This window comes from Pinus tabuliformis, chromosome 8, assembly GCF_031772625.1.
Source record: "Pinus tabuliformis cultivar Carrire ecotype Pingquan chromosome 8, CPIR1, whole genome shotgun sequence".
Lineage (NCBI taxonomy): Eukaryota > Viridiplantae > Streptophyta > Pinopsida > Pinales > Pinaceae > Pinus > Pinus tabuliformis.
The window spans coordinates 920,273,223-920,296,933 of NC_142294.1; the positions used below are offsets into that span (position 1 = coordinate 920,273,223).

Sequence of the window (23,711 nt, forward strand, 5' to 3'; positions counted from 1 at the left end):
CTAGAGCTTTTATGCCCTCTCGCTTCACAGGCTAGGAAAGCATAATATAGATACAGAAGGGCAAGGTCTCAACCCCAGAGCTTTCAAAAATATCAACCCCGATTGTGTAACGCAATATCTATACTCGCTTTCGATTTCAATCTGCTGGCATTTGTGTTGGCGCAATATGTTATGGGTAAACAACAATTGGATTGGAAGCTGGAACTAGCCCTCTCTTATTTAAGCTTATTTTGATGGATGGGATATGATTAGTGAGGTGGGTGGGGAAGCTAGAATTTTGCATCTAAGGCTTGAGACCTGTTGTAAATGTGAAATTCACCATATACAAGCGCCAAATTTGTAGGAACGATTAGTGGCCGGAAAATAGTTTTAATCATAATTTTTAATTTCTTAAATTAAAGGTTGAGAAGTCCTCTAACTAATTGAAAGGGATACACCTAGTCACAAATATAAAAACCTCTCATTACTTTTTAATAGTAATTGGAAGTGATACAGGTAGTTACGAATATAAAATCAAACCTGCATGGACTACATGTTTAAGTTACGAGTGTCACTTGTCTCATTTTTTTCCACAAGATGTCCCCTGGTTTGTGAGAGTGTGTTCTACGAGGAAATTCTCAGTATAGACATACACAACTGTGTTGTGTCCCAATTTCTGTTGGTAGATTTCTCTATATTTGTTTCAGCTAGAAGTTCTTTAGTTCTTTAATATTTGTCATTACAAAAGCATTTCTAGAGGCTCTTTTTGGAGTCTATTTTGTAGGTTAAACATTCCAAAGCATGGCAGATTAGTATACTTAAAAACTATTTACAACAGGTGAGAAAAGTACAGAAGAAGAACTTATAAACATTATGTGGTAGCTCTTTAGCTTCTCTGCTAGACACAGTTGGTTTTGCACATGGGAGTCCATATTTTCATGATGCAAAGGCATCGACTATTGTTCAAGAATTTTCTCCCTTTGCGAGTGAGTTGTCCATTAGATTGTCATCAAATTTAAGATGGATGAAAAGGGAATGTGCTCTTAAGGATAAGGAAGTAGACATACCACATGTCAAAGAGGGGCAGGATTTTACAGCTTTTGTGATACCTCTCTCTATGATGGCATGATGACCATTTTTGGCTACTTGACTATGGGTTTCTTCTTGATTTTGAGTCTAAGAAACGACTTGTAATGGCAATGTTTCCTGAACCACAAGATGACCATGATGAACAGCAGGAGGTTATTATTCAGAGATTTGAGTTGCTGACAAAATCATTTGAATTGCTGGCTTATGCAGAATTTGAAGTTTTGCAGGGAGGGATTTATGTGGAGTTTATAAATAAGGAGGCAACTGGCCCAGGTGTCTTGCGGGAATGTTTTTCTCTGATATGCCGTGAAAATTTTAATCCTCAAAATGCACTTTTTTTATCATGCCCAAAAGATCGTCGAAGGTTCTTTCCCAATCCTGGTAAGTTGTTACTATACTACTGATGTTGGATGAGTTTTGTGGTTTTTTCTTGGATAACGAACTGCTATGACGTTGACCTTTGAGGCCTTACTATTCAGCAAAGGGCACCCTGTATCTTATCATTCAACAATTAAATGTCAATGAGATATGTTTCCTAGTGAACACTTGTTCACATATTTGTGGTAATACAAGATGTGTAACAACCCACACTTGGTTGTTGCAGAAATATATCATCAGATATTGTTTGTGTGCACAAAAACATGCTAATGGTTAAATATGAATGCCCATCTTTTAATTTAACAAGGCTTTTGGCAATTACTGGAGAAAATGCCCATTTTAGTAATTATGCTTTAGAATCCCTTTATTGTAATGCTTACTAATTTAGTTTTACAACTTAGGGTTGTTGTAGTGTTGTTGAATGTGAGCAATATGTTAAGTTATTAGAAGTTGGTTGGTGCTTAATTCTAAATATTTCCTTATGCTGCAGCATCTGGTGTGAATCCTGGGCATCTTACCTATTTCAAGTTTCGTGGTTGAGTGATAACTTCGACTCTAATGCACAAGGTCCAAGTTGATATAGTTTTAGCTTGCATATTCTTCATGCAATTGACATGACAACCCGTCTCTTGCGAAGATGTTCAGGATGCAGACCCATATTTGTTTCTAGTTGTAAGAAGATTTTGGATGTGGATGCAAATTTTCTGGACTCAGATGCTCTAGGGCCTACCTTTGTGACTGAAGTTGAAGAACTGGGGTCCCAGAAAATGGTGGAGCTTTGCCCATGTGGTAGGGACCTGGTTGTAGGCAGCAAAACTAGACATAAGTATGTGAAGATTCTCATTCAACACTGCTATGTGAAATAAATTACAGAGCAAGTTAAATGCTTTGGTCAGGGATTTTTGGATCTTCTTGTCAATTCCACACATCAACGCTTCCGGCGTACGTTAGAACCTGAAGATATGGACCTTATGTTATATGGATATGATCGAGATATTTGTGTGGATGATTGGAAGGTCCACACAGAGTATCAGACTACTCTGAATCTGATAACGCCATAATTTGATTTTGGCAGGTATTGTAGTATCCATAAAAATTGTTATGGTAAATCTGATTTCCCCCCTGAATCTGGTCTTATTCTATGCATGTATAATGTGATGTGTTCAGAAACGCTAGTTTTGTTCCTAACTGTGCATTTGGGTTGGCCCAATTAGGGTTTGTGTTAACAACTGTGAAAGTTACCAATGCTAGGCTTGAATTGATTTAGTCTAGTAAAATTACCAATGCTAGGTTTGAGCTAATTTAGTCTAGTAAACTTACCAATGCACTAGGCTTGGGTTGATTTAGTATGTGAAAGTTACAAATGCAGTTAACTCAACAAAGAGATATTATCAATAAGCATGGAGCTCCAAGGAGAAAACATCTTGGACTTATTATAGCTGATACTTTATTTGGGGGCTTTGTCAAGTTTAAACATCATGTAACACGTCCTCTTCTATGGTATCATTTTTTCGTGTTTGAATCATTTTTGTATCTAATTGCAGTTTATTTTTCGTTTTGGTTTTGTACAAACATGATTGAAGTGGGAATTTTGTTATTCTAATAACACCTTCATTATCAGAGGTGTTGGTTGACCCATGCTTGTTATGTTGAAATTGAGAATGCTACATTGTTATGGTCTGACTAGAATAGGTTATATTTTCCCAGGTTCCAGTTAATTTTAATTCAGCTATTCTCGTTAGAATTTTCTTTTTCCTTTATTAGTCTGGAATATGCCACTAGAGTTTAGTACATGTTTTGAATATTATTTAACATTTGTTTATATTTCTCAATAATGCACTTTATTCTGAGGTGATAAGAGTGTCTTTTTCTTCATTTTGCTGCACATCATTGTTGAGGCAAAGCAAAAATTTGCTTAGCTGACACTGTTTCTGAGGCATCACCAAACTATGTTCATTATATATTGAAAAAATTGAAACTTGTTTGGGTTATTTTATATCTATGAGTTATGAATGAAAGTTCATTTCTTTCTGTTTTGTCATGTTTTCTGTTGTTTAACTTGAAATAAGATATACACGTTCCTTTTACTGGGGTAAAAATACATACCTTCTATTTTATATTTATAAGCAAAGTATGATACATTTTCAATGCCGAAAAGATAACAACTGAAAACTATGAGACCTTTTGGCACATAATGTCCTAGCAAGCAAATAAACAAAGGAAGATGTTATCTTCTGTTGTGAATCCCAGTAGGACTTGTATTCTGGAGCAATTAAATATTGAGTGCATCTAAATATCTGCCTTAAATGAATATCTCTTTGTGTTATTAAATTTTAAAGAGTTAAGTAATTAGTTCATGTTTAATCCTTCTAAGTATAAGGGCTTGTGTTTCATGCCTCCAGTTCAAAACCTCAATGTGAAATTTTGGGGGTTGTTTTTTGTTTCTGATCTTAGGGAGATTACCTATTACCTTTTCACTGGGAACATTGGGGATTCCCGGGCTATCCTGAGAATAAGAGCAGTCGATGATTCTCTCATTTCCATTCAGTTGACAGTTGATTTAAAGCCTGACTTGCCAAGTAGGTTTTTGGTGTCAAGATCCACAAGCTGGTTTAAGAACTTATGATCTAGAGTATGTTGAGTTCAATGGAAAGTCATTTGTTCTTTACCTTTTATTGTAAAATTCAAACCTTTGGTTCTGAAAGTTTTGCATTTGCATGTCTCGCTAGGGGAAGCTAAGTGCATTCGATGATGTAAAGGTTGAGTTTTTTGCTTTGAAAAATGAGCCTGAAGTAAGTACATAGGGTGTGGTTACCATATGATGATGCACCAGGTTTGGCAATGGCAAGGGATTTTGGAGATTTTTGTTTGAAAAATTATGGTTGGATTTCCTGGTGTTTTGACTCAAAAACTATTTTTATTTCTAGGATGTCAATGGTCAACAAATGGAGAACACCCCAATGGTATGGTGGTTAGGAATCCAACCAGTTAGCAACAAACAAGAGTAGTTGGCTACTCATTCCTATTCCTTTTTCTGTTCTTTCATTCTAAGTTTACTTGGGTGGGAATTAGCAGACAAAATTCCTCATGATGGAAATAAATAATATCCAATTAATATTCAACTACTAAATTAGAGCTTATCTATTCTCTGGCTGTTTCACACATCACACACAGTTATCTAAATTTTGATTCTTATTTATACTGATGTTGCATTTTCCCCTGTGTTGAGAAAGCTATGGCATCATGTACTAGGTGATTTCTCTTCAATTAGTACCTGTTTGTGAGTTCTTTTTACAACTTTAGATTAGGATATTCTCTACTTAAGTTATTAATGTTCTTCTTCATCAAACATCTACCAATGCAAGAACATAAATAGGCAAGAGACACAGAAATGTAGGCTATGAGCTAGGGCCAAAACCTCTCACTCTTTGAGAGGAAAACCCACAAATTCTTCTTATGGAGATTCCAATAGACGAATACCATCACCAAGACCCTTGATCAATTAGACACTCCAAGACCAAGACACTAGTTCTCTTGACTCTCTTATGCTCTTCTCTTCTTCTTGACTCCTCTTTGGCTTTGAACTTCTTAGCACCGAGACATCATCATCACGGAGATGTTGTCAATGACATGACACCGAGATCTCCTTATTGTAGTTGCAACGAAACATAGATATAGTGGAAGCATTAGACAAACTATGGCCACTGAGATCTATCCAAACACACTGAGATGGTCATCAAAACTGTGATGGCAACGAGCTCTTATGGCACCGAGACTGTAAGAGATATGAACCGAATCATAGCACAAAACTTGTAGTCTATTATAGCATTGCACAAAACTGTGGTCTCCGTTACAACACTGAACTGTAGCTTATATGTACCCTTGTCCGAACTGTGTTTATCTTCTTTAGCACCGAGACTCTTTCTCAGACATATGAACTCTTGTTTCCATGATTAGCCCTAAAATATCCTCATTGTTCCTTCATCACTGATCCAAGTTCCTTCTGTACTTAGACATATGAACTTGCCTCCTTTCTTATCATTGCAACTGTGATTCGAATTTCAAAGAGATCAAACTTTTTGACTGTCTCAAATGTGAAGATCCTACACACATATATATAGTTGTTGTCCCATATAAATAAACCGACCTGTGAATCTTAAGAGGTGTGTCTCCATTAGGTGAGTTGACATGAGAGTTCTCAATTCATCTTGAAGTTGACTTACAAAGGAGTAACATGTGCTTTTCTTGGAGGGATATTAGACAATCCTATAGACTTAAATACATTTTAACATGCCCGATAAGGGTTCTTCATACATGACATTGACTCTATTTGAATTTTATGACAAATCCTAAAGGCTCTCAATGGGAGCCATCTAAAAATAAAGTCTCTTGCTCATGAAACCCATGAAGCAAGCATAAAATCATTTTATTTTTCCTTCTTTACATCAATTACATAAAAATCATAATTACATGTCATTATGAAGACCAAACCTAGTTACACTTTTCAACACTCCCTCTTAACTAGGGAGGTATTCATAATGGTACTTGGTCATTCTCAATCTGAAGAATTTCTCATAAGAAGAATCGAATTGGTAACCCATCTGTATAACATCATATCAACTAGCATTGTCACATAGAAAGGCCTTGACTAGCAGCTCTATCTCTCCACAAGATTCGAGCTCAATGCTGGCGAGACCAATGATTTATAGACACCCTAATCATTGTCTCTCCTAGAACATACCCCACTCGGGTTCTGTTGTAGCGGCTGCAACACCCTCCAATATTTTGGCCTGCATCCAAATTTCGGAGCCTTCCTTGGTTTTTCCACTAATGATTGCAAACACTCAAGCTCATTCCATGAGCTCTTGTAGAGTCTTTACACCTTTTTGCTTGTCCAACCAACAATCATCTTTTGGCATGTTGATTGCTTTGTCATGCTTGCGATCTTGTTTTGGCGATTTTGAAGGTTGGTCTTTGTGTGCATGAGTTGTCTTCGCTCTGTGAACATCGATCGTACTCACACACAAAGTTGTAAGTGCTATAGCGCAAGTGTCGTCATGGTCGTTTGAAAGTCTATCTCAAGTGTCACACTTGTCGCTCTTAACCTTAAGACAGTCTCACTGAGCACATGTTTATCTTGTTGGTTTGTGGTGTCCTGTCGTTGAGTCATGCTAAGTGTCTGATCACAATGTCATGTCTATACAAGTTCACTTGCTCTCTCACTTAGCCATTTTTCCTAAAAATGTGTCGGCTGGACAAACCCCTTCAACCGGACCCCGATTGAGCTGCACTGCGCAGTCTCAACTCTCAGTGGCCTTGATCTGCCGCCTAGAATTGCGCAATGTTTGAGGCTGTCCTCTGAGTTAGTTGTATTGCACAATCCTGGAAGTGAGCAGGTTGTCTGTCTCCCAGAATTGCGCAGAAGTTGTCTCCAAGCCCGATCCAATCTGCGCTTCCCGCAAGATCAGTTATCAAGCCTCCCTTTGGTCGACTGGAAATCTACACTACACTGTGACCTGAGGCTGCACTGCTCTCCAGAATTGCGTAGACATGCCCAACTGCCTACCCTGCACTACCTGCAGAAACTTCACAGCCATGTGAGTCAGGCCTCTGCTGCCTTGCTCTGCACTATTCTTGAAAATTACATAGTTGTGACTGGTACACCTTATGTTGCCTCCCTCTGCACTGTTTCCAAAAACTGCGCAATGCTGTCTGTCCCGCGTTGTCTCTCAGAAATGCGTAGTTATGACCAGCAGCTCCCCGTTGCCCGATCATGCCCTGCTCCGGAAAATTGCATAGAATTTCTTGCCTGTGCCCTCTGCTGCCTCGCTTTGTCTCCCTTTGAGAAATTGCGCAGATCCTCCAGCTAGACCCTGAGTCACCTGCTCAGTCCTCATCCTAAAAATTGCGCAGAACTGTCTAGCAGTTCCCCCAGACACCCTGCCTTGTCTTCCTCCCAGGAATTGTGCAGTTCTGCCCAGCTGGGTTCCACCTTGCAGTTGTCACTGCTATCCCTAATTGCACAATTTTTCCTCCTAGTGACCTCTGCGTAATTTTTCCCGACAGTACTCCAGAGCCCCTCATCCCAGCCTGAGTTGTGCTCTACGTAGTTTTAGTGTCTTGTCCTCCCTCTCGGTCACCTGGACTCAAAACCAAAAACAATGCATCATGCTAGACTAGGAGATTTTTGGATTTGATGTCGTCTCGTCATGAGTGAATTGCAGGAACACATACATTGATGGAACATGGTGCGACGGCGAATGAGATGAAGAAGGAGTGCATGCTAGAAGACTTGCTCGCAGCTGAACGAACGTACAAAGCACATCGAGCAGTAAGTGAAAGGGATACATGCATTGAACCATCAAGCAAAGACCAAGACCATCAAAGACCTCGCAACACTTTGCCATGCAGAGGTGAAGACACAACACACCGAGAGCACATCCATCACTCAACAGCATAGCAGCTTGACATGGACACCATAGTCATCTAGTACATGTCAGCAGTGTCATGTTGAGTTGTGTCATGAGTTGTCTCGGCCACATCACTATTATGGGCCATACTTCTTGTAATCAAATGTAATGTAAAGTGAAATTCCAATGGACGCACATATGAAGTTGAAGAGTCACGTCAGTTGAAAAGTCATAGGAAGTTGAACAGTCATGACGGAAGTCGAAGAGTCACAAGGGTCAAGCATCACCCTTGGCTATATATACCCCCTCCTTATATGAGCAAAGGAATTTTCACCTTGGCTCCTCCCACATACTAGAGTTTGTTCTTTGAGGAGTGAGGAGTGGCTCCAATGTCCCACTACTAGGACTAGTGATGTATGGTGTACATATGTGTCTTGGAATTTTTGCTTAATTCAAAAGCTTGTCTCAGGCCAACATGTTTTCACGCATGTTTTGTATCCATTTGTAAGACTATTCTTTAAACATTTGTAATGCATGTTTTCTTAACCTATACTAAGATAGTTGAACTACTTCAGTTATTTTAGTACTTACATTGTTGAAGATGTGTTGTATTGTTTGTCATTGTTGTCTCATCTGTGTGGACTACTCCACAGGACATTAGACAGACCATTCTTGTTTTCATGGTTATAACGACCGTCACCCCCACATGGACTACTCCGCTGGACAGTGTACGTGTTTTCCATTTCACTTTGGTTTTAAAGATTGCCGCATCCGATGTGGACTATTTTGCTGGATGCTGGACATACCCTTGTTGTTTTCGCGTATGTCTCTCCTTGGGTGGTACTACTACCTCTCATCTAAAGGCTCACTTTTACCCTCTCCCTTGCAGTAAGAGAACCCAAACACAAAGTTACATTACGCACTCACCAAGCATACTAACCTCGCTTTCTTGAAGTTACAAGCATAACACTCTCATGTGTTGAACAATAAGAGCTAAGGAAAATCTCTAAGATAATGGCAACTGGGCCATCGTGCCGGATGGGATTCCTACACCAAACTGTGTGAGGTCTAGTTGGGACTTCATACTCGGGAGATCCCCTTAATGGCGGGTCCAACACCGTCAATAGGTTCTCAGAGTGTGTTCCACTAGGACTATTCTTATCTTGGATTCCTAGTCCTCAAAGAATATTAGTCCTCTACGACTACTCTTATCTTGGATGCCCTAACTCATCCTCAAAAGGCATCAGATGCCATATGTTTACCCAATCCTCCATTCTGTCTTCCTAGGTGAAGACTAGAATGATGTGTCTATCTCTCCCTCTCAATTAGGGAGGACATATCTATTCCAATAAAGGAATGTACTCATTCCTACGGAAGGAATGTACCTAAGCTCCCTCTTGGCTTATGAATTTATTTGCTTCCAAGTTTCTTCCAAGTAAGAAAATTTATTTCCAGGCTCTCTCTTAATTAGGGACCTACAACAACTCCTCAGGTGGATATGAGAAGACAACCAACTGCTTGAAGAGCTCCTTCCTTCGATGTCATGATATTCTTTGTCACAGAGTCCTCATCTTTTTGGGACTTCTTCATAGGGCATAGACCATCCATCACTTTCATCCATGAATCAGTCATGTCATCAGAAAGCGATCCATCAATCTACATCTGGCCTTACTTCATGTCATGTTGCCTTCTTCATACTATTTTCTTTGGAAGGATCTTACATCCTTTTATATGGTTCTCTGGAAAGACATCCACAGTTCTTCCTTTGGCAGTGCTGCATAAGCCCATCCAAGTGTTTGTTCAAAAATAAGAAATGAACAATCAAATAAAAAAATTACCTTTGTGATGGTCTTTCAGCATGACATCTTCCAGTTTGCATCAACATCCTGCATATGTGTTGAAATATCTCCCAAAGATATCCATTGTCAAGGGTCTCCATCTTTTTCATACTTCCATCAGAGTCTTCATATCTTTCCGAGAGATTTCCTAGTCCAATCTTCTAGTCCTTGGATGTTGATTTCCTTTTCCATGGTTGCATAGTCCAAGACCTCTTTCTTCCTTTCTTCACATATTTCATTCCAAGGGACTTCCAATCGTAGTTCCTCTAATTTATTAATTACTCTCAACCACCTCATTTTCATATGAGGACATATTATGTTGATTTCATCTAGTGTGACCCATGCCTTCTGACATCTTTCATAGGAGAAGATTCCTTTCCTTTGATCATGCTTCTCAAGATAGAGCAGTGATCCATGTTACGTGCAACCATACAACATGACTTTATAATATCGAATACAAGCATACATGCCTCATTTACTTTTAGGTCATCTAGGCTTATTTCAACAACTTCCTTGATTGAAAAGAGCTTCAACCCCTTGATATGCTTCATCCCTTATGTCATCATACCATCATCCCATGAATTCCACGAGTTGGAGTTCCCGATGAACACTTGCTTCCTCTCTAGATTAGTGAACCTTCTGATGAAGATTCCATCAAAGAATCTTGAGGATCTTGCATATCCCTATCCAGTAGATGTTACATTTTGATGAGCTTTGTCCTGGATGACTTCTTCCTTTCCTTAAGTTTCCAATGAGGCTCCCAAGAGCTATATCCTACATATTTTACTGCCATAGATTTTGTTCTAGTTGTCCTTCATGTTTCCCTATGGTGATGTCACAAGCTCTTGCTTCTATTGCTTTTCCTCTTTCTTGGACTTCCTTCTTTTCAGCTTCCTCCATTTCTTTGGTGAAATGGGCTTCTTCTCCATATTGCTAGATATTGCCCTTCTTGAACTTAGGAAAATCTTTCTTGTAATGCTCATAACATTGGATCTTAGCTATGTCGTTCTTTCTTTTTGAAAAATGTTTGAGCACTTTTTCCCTCAACCTCTCTCCTTCTATATTGCATAGAAACCACAAGTTGTTGAATGGAATAACTTTCCTATCCTCATAAGAAGTTGTTACCTTGTTCACCAGTTAATGCATTTAGAACAAAAGAGATCATTTTCTTATCCAAAATCATCTCTCTCAAATCTTGCAGTTGTGATCTTATGAGGATAACCCTTATTCTTTGATATCGTAAATTTGAGTAAATCAGATTTAAGTGATATGACCTTCTTTATTGCATCTTCAAAGAATAGTTCTACCAGCATATCATATATCTCTTTTGATGTCTCCAATCCTGCTACAAGGGAATCCTTGATAGATTCCATAAGAATCTCTTGAGCCCTTAGATCCTTTTCCATGTATTCATATAGTAATTTACCTTCAGATGGATTGGAAACTTTTCTAATGACTTCATTTTTCTTCGAGGACTATTTCTATTCTCCTTTTCCATGCAATGAAGTTTGATGACCCAACCAACTTATAGATCTCCTTGCAAAACGAATTCATTTTATCATATTTAGATTATAGAATAAAAGATACTTACTTGTCAAGTGAAGATAAACTCTTCAACTTGATCCCTTTGTTGATGATGATTGATGAAGATGTCTTGATTCTCCTTGGATGACCTTCTTTAAGGATAAGCAGGTCCTTGCTTTAATGAGGGGCAGACTCCCTTGGAATATTTTGAAGACGATAACAATGCCTTTAACCTTATTTGGATAACTAGCCTTCAAGATACCTCGACTTCTTTGGTGGTGAATGAGTGCAAATTAGAAATGCTTCTAGGGTTTCTACTTTCTCCAAGGTGATGTGATCTTAGTCCTAGAAATGCTTCTCTTGGATGTCTATACTTTGGGCTACTTTGCATTGTAGATCTATTCAACTTGATGAGGGTCTTTGTGGTTTTTTAATGATGACTTAGAGGATCAAAACTTTTGCTGGTGTAGACTTCTTCTTTGATATAGGGTTTGATGCTTTGATGTAGATCTCGACTTCACTTCGATATCCTTCAACTTGCTTTGCTGCCTTTCTTGAGACTTGATCCTTGAGTGTCTCTTTGATTATATGCCATTTTTCCTGACTTAGTTACCTTAGCTGATACCATGTTGAGAAATATAGGGCATCATGTATTAAGTGATTTCTCTTGAATTAGTAACTGCTTGTGAGTGATTTTTTCAACTTTAGAATAGGATCTTCTTTTCTTAAGTTATTAATGTTCTTCTTCATTAAACATCTACCAATGCATGAACATAAATAGATAAGAGACACAGAATGTAGGCTATGAGTTAGGGCCAAAACCTCTCACTTTATGAGAGGAAAACCCGCACAAATTCTTCTTATATAGATTCCAATTGACGAATACAAAGACCAAGACCATTGACCTATTAGTCACTCCAAGACCAAGACACTAGTTCTCTTGACTCTCTTCTGCTCTTCTCTTCTCCTTGACTCCTCTTTTGCTTTGACCAGGCTTAGCACCGAGACATCATCATCATCGAGACTTTGTCACTGACATGATACCAAGATTTCCTTACTGTAATTGCACTGAAACATAGATATAGTGGCAGCATTATACAAACTGTGGTCACTGTGATCTATCCAGATTCCAAACACACTAAGATGGTCATCAAAACTGTGATGGAAATGAGCTCTTATGGCTCCAAGACTGTAAGAGATCTGAACCAAATCATAGCACAAAACTTGTAGTCTATTATAGCACTGCACTGAACTGTGGTCTCCATTACAGCACCAAACTGTAGCTTATATGTACCCTTGTCCAAACTGTGTTTCTCTGCTTTAGCACCGAGACTCTTTCTCAGACATTCGAACTCTCGTTTTCGTGATTTGCCCTAAAATATTCTCGTTGTTCCTTCATCACTAATCTGAGTTCCTTCTGTACTTAGACATCTGAACTTGCCTCCTTTCTTATCACTGTAAATGTGATCCAAATTTGAAATAGATCGAACTTTTTGACTGTCTCAAATGCGAAGATCCTACACACATATATATATTTGTTGTCCCATATAAATAAACTGACCTGTGAATTCGAAGAGGTGTGTCTCCATTAGGTGAGCCGACATGAGAGTTCTTACTTCATCTTGAAGCCGACTTGCAGAGGAGTAACATGTGCTTGTCTTGGAGGGCTATTAGACAATCCTATAGACTTAAATACATTTGTAACATGCCCAAGAAGGGTTCTTCATACATGACATTGACTCTATTTGACTTTTATGACAAATCCTAAAGGCTCTCAATGGGATCCATCTAAAAATAAAATCTCTTGCTCATGAAACCCATGAAACAAGCATATTTTATTTTTCCTTCTTTACATCAATTACATAAAAATCATAATTACACATGTCATTATGAAGACTGAAACTAGTTACACTTTTCAACACCCTGTAGGTTGTTTTTTCTCTACATCAGGTGGCTTGTAGAGTTTTAAACTTCCTCTGGGCATCTTACCTACTTCAAGTTTTGTGGTCAAGTGATAGCTTTGGATATAATGCACAAGGTCCAAGTTGATATAGTGTTTGCTTGCATATTCTTCATGCAATTGACAAAACTTGTATCTTGGGAAGATGTTCAGGATGCAGACCCAGATTTGTATTCTAGTTGTAAGAAGATTTTGGACATGGATGTAGATTTTCTTGACTCATATGCTCTAGGGCTTACCTTTGTGACTGAAGTTGAAGAACTGGGGTCCCAAAAAGTAGTGGAGCTTTTCCCAGGTGGTAGGGACCTGGTTGTAGGCAACAAAAATAGACATAAGTTTGTGAAGATTCTCATTCAGCACCGCTATGTGACATCAATTACAGAGCAAGTTGAATGCTTTGCTCAAGGATTTTTGGATCTTCTTGTCAATTCCACACATCAACAGTTCCTGTGTGCATTAGCACCTGAAGATATGGACCCCATGTTATATGGATATGATCGAGATATTTGTGTGGATGATTGGAAGGTCCACACAGAGTATCATGACTACTCTAAATTTGATAACACCATAATTTGGTTTTGGCAGGTATTGTACTATCCAATTTACATTTAACCATGCTTAGGAACAGAGAAATTAAAATTTTGTTATGGTAAATCTGATTCCCCCCCTGAATATGGTCTTATTCTATGTATGTATAATGTGATGTGTTCAGAAACACTAGTTTTGTTCCTAACTGTGTATTTGGGTTGGCCCAGTTAGGGTTTGTGTTAACAGCTGTGAAAGTTACCAATGCTATGCTTCGTGTGTAAGTTTGTTGATTTGATGATTCTTTATAATATAGAGACAAACCACTCTAAAATAAAGTGGTGACTTAAATATAAATACTAGATTAATTTTGTGCTATTGACTTTTAAAACTTTTATAGGACTGATATTTATACAACAATTTTTTGTATATAGCATGAATGTGAATGCACTGTAACTGACTCGTTTATAATTTGTATTTATTGGATATTGTAACTTTGGCGACTTGGCTGAGCGTGATGCATACAATGAATGGAACTATAGTAAGTTCCATCTTTCACAACTTACAGACTATGACAAGATATTTTTTATTGATGCAACCTTACTTATCCTTGTGAACATAGATTTTATTTTTGGTATGCCAGAGATAATAGCAACTCGAAATAATGCATGACTCTTCAACTTTGGTGTAATGGTAATGGAACCATCAAATTGTACCTTCCAACTGCCTCATGGATCATATCAGTGACATAGAGTCATATAATGGGGTGACAAAGATTCCTGAATGAAATATTTACATGGTGGCATCGCATGCCAAAACTGGTAGTGTGTACAACTTCCAACATATGACCAAATGGTCTGGGAATGAGGAACGCCAAACAGAAGAACAATGTTTTTAGTAGATTTGGGTGTTTCCCTTCTATGGGACAGTGCCATAATTCTTAGATCATTTACTTTTGCATAATAGAGCTTTCACATTTGATTTAGCAAACAATGTTTTCTCTAATTTCCCTTTTTTGCAAATTCCAGTCATGATGCTGCTCACATAAATAGCATGAGGTATATGGCCTTGTCCTATTGTCTTATCCAAAAGATCAATTTCTAAATTACAAGTTGCAGCATCAGAAAACTACCTGTTTGTTTCATCTTATCCATGAATCCAACAACCCCCTGCAATGGGCCATGCATGATACCTATGAAGACCATAGATAAGTGTATCACAAGAAGAAAGCTCAGGATGGGTGGAGCTTGTTCAAGAAAAAGAAATTAACAAGACAATGTAGAAGACCTCCAACGAGTTGGTTCAGGGAGGTCTACTACAAGTATCAGCCTTAGATGGCCAATAAGCCTGCATATAACAGTGGACATTGGCAAAGGAGATGGGAAAGCTCTTTCTCTTCTAGAGTTGTCCATTCGAAAATTCTGCGAGGTACTATTCTTCCTCATTAAATTGGTCAATTTCATTTATTGAAAGGAGACTTTCTAAGCTCTAATTCAAGATTTGTGCCTAAGATGATGGTCTGGTTTTTGACTAGTGTATTGTATGTCAATGCATAGTATTGGCAGATATTACTCCTTTAATGTGCTTCCTAGAGATCTGAGTCAACAAATATTTAATGATTTGGTTTGCACTCAAGTTCTCACAAGAACTTCACTCTGAGCATTTTAAGATTGTAATCTTCAGGTAATCCCTTGATTTAAGAGCTTACCTAACTGAGAATGACTACTTAAAATTTCTGCACAAGGAATGTACATTGTGAAAGAAAATAAACATTTGTTTTTGTTCTGATTCTTGGGTAGGATGTTTTTCCAGGAGAATACCCTGGCGTGGAAGATAGTTGGCTTGAAATCAGATGTGACAGATTCAGGGCTTTCACTATTGCAAATTTGTCTAAATTTGCAGTATCTGAATCTTAACTGTTGTCAACATATTTCTGGTGCTGGACTAGAATATCTCATAGGTAATTCTCACATTTTTCACTTCTTTTTGACATGACTCTATGATCAAAAGTAGCTTTGTCTGTAAGTTCAATATCTATAAAATTTTATATTTGGGACATGACTTGCACTAGGCCTCAACATGCTATCAATTTTTGTGGTGTTTGGATATCTTGTTCAGATTACTCGATATTGTTAAGACAATCACGCTACTAGTAGGCATAGTCCTACAAAAACCATCTGGCATAGTAAATATTACATATGAGTCTATAAGGCTGTGTCTTCGACATGAGGAGACAATGTCCTAACCACTAGACGAAAGGGACCGAAAACTTCTCACATTTTTTTTTTTTTTTTTGCGGTGCAGGTAGATTGCTAATGACTTTGATCTTAGAGGGATCAATTAGAGAGATAAAATTGCATAGCTTTGCAATGGATGTCTTTGTGACTAGTAAAAGGCCATTTTCCAACCTAGCTACCTTCAAGGCCGGGTAAAACAGTTGAGGAGGAAGCATGGAGACCATATCTTTGGCAACTAAACATGGTTAGTTGAGGAGGGTGCATATATTTGAGTACTAATATTAACTACACTAGCTCTTTCCCCTCTCATACCCCACTCAAGGCAGGGACTTTCTGCCCTGCAGCCCCCTTAGAGACCATATCTTTGGTAGCTAAACATGGTCATTTGAGGAGGGTGCATATATATGAGTACCAATCTTAACTACATTAGCTCTTACCCCTCTCATACCCCATTCAAGGTGATCCATGAGGATCTCGTCAGATCAGTTGCACAGGTTCATCATCAGTATTCAGTGTCATCGTCAGCATTCAGTTTAGTGTCGTTCAATTTCGACAGTGTTGATTATGGTTCAGGTTATCCAGGTGATGTTTATGGTTTTTCATGGTGTTTAGTTGATGTGGTGTTGTACCTGGCTGTCGACATGTGGTTGTCGTCAGTTCTGCCAGGATTTGGTCATCGACATGTGTTTGTTGTTTGCCTCGCAGGATTTGGGTGTCAACATGAGTTTGTCGTCCACTTTACAAGGTTTTGTGTCAACGTGGGTTTGTTGTCGAGTAAGGTTTGGTTGTCGTCATGGTGTTAATGACAAATGTCACTCTGCGACAATTTGATGTAAAAGGTTATTTTGTTACCTAATCCAAACCTAATCCTAAAACCCTAACCTAATCCTAAACCTAAATCCATACACATTAACCATACAACCTAAGCTCTAAAACATATTTGGACCTCATTTGTATTACAACTATGTGTTAAAACCTAACACATAAACCCTAAACCTATCGCATTGAAAACTAGGTGTTAAAACCTAACACATATAAACCTAACTCTAAAACCCACTTTCGGCCATGTTAAAACATTAAAAAACATTGCAAATTAAAATACACAGGCCCCTAACCGCCATCCCTAACTGCAACGGGACCGCAACTCATGTGAGCAGAGTCAACAGGCGGAGGCTAGTAGTTAACCGCAACAGATAGTCGCGTCGAAACCACGAGGGGTTAAGGTTCATGTGAGCGGGTATGTGTTAACCGGAGTCAGCCTTCACCGCGTGGGGAGTTAACCGGAGACTGTGACATGTGACAGAGTTTAGTGTAACCGTGGAGTTAGCGTTTGTAGCAGAGGTTATAAACAGCCTAACCGCGTGGAGGAAAACCGTCGGACAGTTGTCAGCATGTGAACACACAATAACTTCAAACTGGAATTGCCAGAGCTTTGTTAGCGGAACCGCCGGAGGTGGCAGCCTGCGGTTAGATCGCGGTTGGTCACACGTAACTGTTAGCCCCTCCGCCCGGTCAGTAAGCCGCCAACGGCCATGGCTTTATCCAAAGTCATTTTTTGGGTTTTTTGTTATGGTTTTGTGCTATTTTAATTCCTCCACCATGTAACCTCTTCATTAGGTGTCACAAGGTGACCAGACCGAGGCCAATGAACACTTTAATGCAACACATTCGTGCCAAGTTTAGGCTAGAGTAGTTTGAATGTATTTGCAGGCCTATAAGAGGCAGTTTTTGTTCATTGAGGAGGGAGAGGGTGGTTTTGGTTTTTGTATGCAGATTTTGGAGGTCATAGGCAGTTTTGTTTTCAGTGTGACAGGAGCATCCAGAGTCGGAATTGGGAATCGTGATAGGCGTTGGAAATTTGGTTCAGAGAGCTATCCATTGATAGTGACCAAAAGTGCCTGAATGCACATTCAGTTTGGTCAAATCTCTTTGTAATCGATCTCTACTGTTTCAATCCTAATAAAGCGGTTGCCCATCTTGAAAGCGGATCCGGAGACGTAGTCCATCAGGGACGAACTCCATAATCAACTTTGTTGTCTGGTATCGCTGTGTTTTTACTGTTTTCACTTCTGTCATGATATTTCTTATGCTTAATCAGCTGTCGTAAAGTCTTTCTTCTCAAGCAGTTCTCTCGATTTCCGCACTTTCAGTTAACAATCAATTCAATAATGGCTAATCAATTTTACATCAGTTTTAACTTATGATCATTTCAGATCATATAATTTGGTATCAGAGCAGGTTGTGTTTGTAGAATTTTCCATTGAATGTTAACCAGGTCAAAGTCGCAATGAGGAGAAGGAATTCTTGAGCAGATTGATCCAGGGATTGGAAAGCGACGAGTGGTTCATAAGTCGACCATGACAGGATCTTATGCAGGTGAAAACATTGAAACTAAGATGAGTGATGAACAGTTTCAACAAGCATTCTTGACTATGCAACAAATGTTGGGAGAATTGTACGAAGACAAGAAGGCAAGGGATGCAGCTTCTTCTTCAAAGACATCGAAGAAGGAAAAAGGTAAAGGAAAGGCTGATAAACCACCTTCACTTCCATCATCCCCATCATCATCATCTTCTTCTTCTTCTTCCAGTGCAAAATCTGAAACAAAAAAGAAACCTAAAGAAACATCTCTTTTGAAACTTGATGTGAAATTTGAGTTACCTATTTATGATGGCGAAATGAATCCTGAAAAGCTAGATAACTGGATTAAGCAGTTAGAAGTGTATTGTCGCATTCAGAACATTTCTAATAATAAAACTAAAATTCAGTTAGCTACACTTAGAATGGGGGGAACAACTTTAATCTGGTGGGAAAGTAAAACTCAGATAGATGTAAAGCATAAAGGTAAAGTCATCTCTTCATGGTCTAAGTTTTAAAGGTTCTTAGGAAACAATTCTATCCTTTAGGATACATGCATTAAGTTGTTATTGATTGGCAACATTTGAGGCAAGGTAGAGGGCAGAGTGTTCAGTAGTTTACTCAGGAGTTCAGAAAGAAAGCATTGGCGCTTGGTATTTCATTAGATACAAGTGAAACTTTATTAAAATACATCGGCAATTTACATTCATATTTGCAGCATACATTATTGATGTTTAATCCTGATGATTTTGATGAAGTATGTGTTCAGGCCATACATATTGAATCAGGTGGCAGACCATTCAAGTTTTCATCGCAATCATCCAAAGAGTTGGAAATCAAAGATTCCAATGACAGTAAGGGGAAGAATAATTTGAAGAGAAAGAAATCAGTGATAGCTCAGAAGGAAAGACCTACTTGTTCTCATTGCCAGAGAATCGGTCATGATGAATCTAAGTGTTGGAAACTTCATCCAGAACTTAAGCCCAAAAAGTTCCTTAAGGAGAAGGATGAAAAGAAGGCAATTGCAGCAGTCCAGCAAGATCTAGGTTCAGATTTAGGTGATGAAAGGAGGATAACTGTTATGGTTACAACAGGTAAAACTTCTGACACTGGTTCAAGTTTGAAAACTATTACATCTTCATCAAACATAAATCCTTCAAATGAGGATAAAAGAGTTGAATTGTTTAACATAAGGATAACTCCTAAGCATACAAAGATATATACAATGTTTGATAGTGGATCACAGGCGAATTTAATCTCTGAATATTTAGTTAAGAGTTTGGGGTTGGAAACATGGAATCATCTAAGACCTTATCCATTAGGATGGCTAAATAAATCAACTCAAATAAAAGTCACCAAACAGTGTCAATTAAGATTTTCCATTACAGCTAATTACATTGATGAAGTGGAATTAGATGTGGTTCCAGTAGACATATATGGAGTTGTCTTAGGAAGTCCTTATCTTTATGATTGTGATGCAGTATTTTACAGGAGAGAACATAAATATCACCTTAAGAAAGATGGGGTTGAATTTATCGTCAGGGCACATCAAAACAAAAATCACTTGAATTTAGTTGTTGCGAATCAGATGAAGCGATTAATAAGTTCAAATAAAAGATTTGTAATCATGTGTGTAAAGGAACACCATAACAATCAACATGATGCTTTTTCAGGTTATGAGTCTTAGCTTAAAGATAGTTTGATCAAAGAGATAGAAACTATTCCAGTTCTATGTAAAACCAAACATCTTACTCATAAGTAGGGAATGCAACATGAATTACAGTTTGTGCCTAAAACTCCTCTTCCTAATGTCAGAATGAATCATTTTAGTCCAAGTTTGGAAATTAACAATTACAAGGATGTAGGTCAGTATTGGGGAAAGTCAGTGTTAAATTTCTCTTATATTGTGTCACCATTTCATGTTTCGAACAGTTTGGAAACCTATTTTCAAGTGGAGAGGAAGCCCATTTGTTTTCATATCAAAGCCTTTTCTAAAGCATTATCAAAGTATCCAAAACAACTAAGGGAAGCTTGTGCATTAGGGGAAAGTGCTAATCAATGGAAACATCATTTAATGAATAAGGAAAAAGTGATTCAAACAAATCAACAGTTAATTCCATACTTTCAAAATCAAACTAAATTGCAGCAATTTTCACCTTACAGTTTGATGGGTTTATGGCAGCAAGTTCACTTAGTAATCAGGAAACAGGAAAGTATGTCAGATCAACTAGTTGGTTTGATGTCAAAAACATCTTTGATTGTCTGTTATTCTGCAAAATAGATTGTTAATACATGTTGATGGTATTGAACAATATCCTTTAGAGACTGTTTTCAAAGATGATTATGAATCACTAACTCATGGTATTTCATGGAAAGAAATCAATTGCCATGTTCATAACAGGTTGTTTGACCATCGTCGCAAGTTGTTCATACTACATATGGATAGGACAGGTCACCGAATCAAAAAGTGCCATGGTCAGCATCATCAGGGTCATCACTTATCGGTGATTGATCGAATGTATTGGTACATCATTAGGGCAAGGTGGAAAGTGAGGGAGCTCTACCCTCATCGACTATTTGTTTAGTCAAACTTTTGTGGTCTAAAAGCTTTCAAGTGGAGAGGATTGATCCAGGAGGATCTCGTCAGATCAATTGCACAGGTTCATCGTCAGTGTTCAGTGTCATTCAGTTTCGATGGTGTTGATTATGGTTCAGGTTATCCAAGTGATGTTTAGGGTTTTTCATGGTGTTCAGTTGATGTGGTGTTGTACTTGGCTGTCGACATATGGTTGACATCAGTTCCACCAGGAATTGGTCATCGACATGTGTTTGTCATTTGCCTTGCAGGATTTGGGTGTCAACATGAGTTTGTCGTCCACTTTACAGGGTTTTGTGTCAACGTGGGTTTGTCGTCGAGTAAGGTTTGGTTGTCATCATGGTGTTAATGACAAATGTCACTCTGCGACAATTTGATGTAAAAGGTTATTTTGTTACCTAATCCAAACCTAATTCTAAAACCCTAACCTAATCCTAAACCTAAATCCATACACATTAACCATACAACCTAAGCTCTAAAACCTATTCGGACCTCATTTGTATTACATCTATGTGTTAAAACCTAACACATAAACCCTAAACCTATCACATTGCAAACTAGGTGTTAAAACCTAACACATATAAACCTAACTCTAAAACCCACTCTCAACCATGTTAAAACATTAAAAAACATTGCAAATTAAAATACACAGGCCCCTAACCGCCATCCCTAACCGCAGCGGGACCGCGGCTCATGTGAGCAGAGTCAACAGGCGGAGGCTAGCAGTTAACCGCAGTAGATAGCCGCGTCGGAACCGTGAGGGGTTAAGGTTCATGTGAGCAGGTATGTGTTAACCGCAGTCAGCCTTCACCGCATGGGGAGTTAACCGGGGACTGTGACATGTGACAGAGTTTAGTGTAACCGCAGAGTTAGCGTTTGTAGCGGAGGTTATAAACAACCTAACTGCGTGGAGGAAAACCATCAGATAGTTGTCAGCATGTGAACACACAATAACTCCAAACCGGAACTGCCAGAGCTTTGATAGCGGAACTGTCAGAGGTGGCAGCCTACGGTTAGACCGTGGCTGGTCACATGTAACCGTCAGCCCCTCTGCCCGGTCAATAAGCCGCCAGCGTCCATGGCTTTATCCAAAGTCATTTTTTGGGTTTTTTGTTATGGTTTTGTGCTATTTTAATTCCTCCACCATGTAACCTTTTCATTAAGTGTCACAAGGTGACCAGACCGAGGCCAATGAACACTTTAATGTAGCACATTCGTGCCAAGTTTAGGCCAGAGTAGTTTGAATGTATTTGCAGGCCTATAAGACGTAGTTTTTGTTTATTGAGAAGGGAGAGGGGGGTTTTGGTTTTTGTATGCAGATTCTGGAGGTCATAGGCAGTTTTGTTTTTAGTGTAATAGGAGCATCCAGAGTCGGAATTGGGAACCGAGACAGGTGTTGGAAAGCTGGTTCAAAGATCTATCCATTGACAATGACCATAAGTGCCTGCGTGTACATTTAGTTTGGTCAAATATCTATGTAATCAACCTCTACTGTTTCAATCCTAATAAAGCGGTCGCCCATCTTGAAAGTGGACCCGGAGATGTAGTCCATCAGGGACGAACTCCGTAATCAACTTTGTTGTCTAGTATCGTTGTGTTTTCACTTTTTTCACTTCTGTCATGCATCTTTCTTATGTTTAATCAAATGTCGTAAAGTTTTTCTTCTCAAGCAGTTCTCTCGATTTCCGCACTTTCAGTTAACAATCAATTCAATAATGGCTAATCAATTCTACATCAGTTTTAACTTATGATCATTTCAGATGACAAGGCCCCTCTCATACCCCACTGAAAATAGGGACTTGCTGGCCGCAACCCCCTTGTTATTAAAAAAGGAACACCTCGAATATCAAACTTTAACGTATATGTCTATTATTCGAAACCTTATATCCATCAACGATGGTACATGAATGCAATCTTGTAGAAAAATATCACTTCAATTCAAAATTCAATCTCCACACATCCTCTTGTTGTATAAATTAGTCCGCTACTTCAAAAGGAAACCCACTTGTAAAAGGCGGTATGGGTTGACCTAGTGCAGAAGTTCTTGTGATTCCTTATGGAGGAATAGATCATAAAGGAATTCATTCGTCGTGTAGAGCTACGCTTAGAACATGACAAGTGCCTCGTGGGTTTTCCAAGCAACTCGTGGGCATTATTAGCTTTTGGTGCCGCAATGCCTTTGATACCCCAGGATTCCTAGGTTCACGATATTTGGCTTTCTAATGGAGATATACTTGAAGAAAATTGGTCCCCTGTGTTGTAACAATGAATTCAAATTCTCGTTCGAGGGTAAAATGTTGAAAGATTAATATAAATGCCACTCTGCATATCACTTCAATGGCGTCTGGATCGTATCACATGGAAAATAATGAAAACAACAAGGAGAAAATCGGTTAGCACTTGAGGAATGAGTGCTTGTCTAGGCATGATTGCTATCTGGTTTTGGCTTAATGGGTACTCTTGAGCTAATGGTCATCTGAGTCCTTCACTTATAGGCATTAGGATTGTTCAAGTGTTAGTATGGCATGCAGGCAGGCTCAGAGTCTCTGTGTGGATACCATGTCTACGTTAGTCTGCTACCATTGCGCCATAGATCCTGTCAGGTAACCCAACCTCTCTGAGGTAACACAACTAATGTAGCCTCCCTGAGGTAATGCAAGTAACACAGTAACACAACCTCTATAAGGTAGGTCAGGTAATGCAGGGACAGGTCCAAGTGGGGGCAGAGATGGCAGAGGAGTTCAAAGACAAGTTTGAGGGGGGGGGGATGACAAGGTGGTTGCACAGATAGAGATATTTAAAATTCGTTGTGATACA

At 38.7% G+C, this 23,711-nt stretch overlaps 1 pseudogene; it reads left to right on the forward strand.

Annotated features, from left to right (window-relative positions):
• Window positions 1–1,103: 1,103 nt before the first annotated feature.
• The window catches only part of LOC149238528 (E3 ubiquitin-protein ligase UPL5-like), a 134,599-nt pseudogene continuing 111,991 nt past the window's right edge, over window positions 1,104–23,711 (forward strand).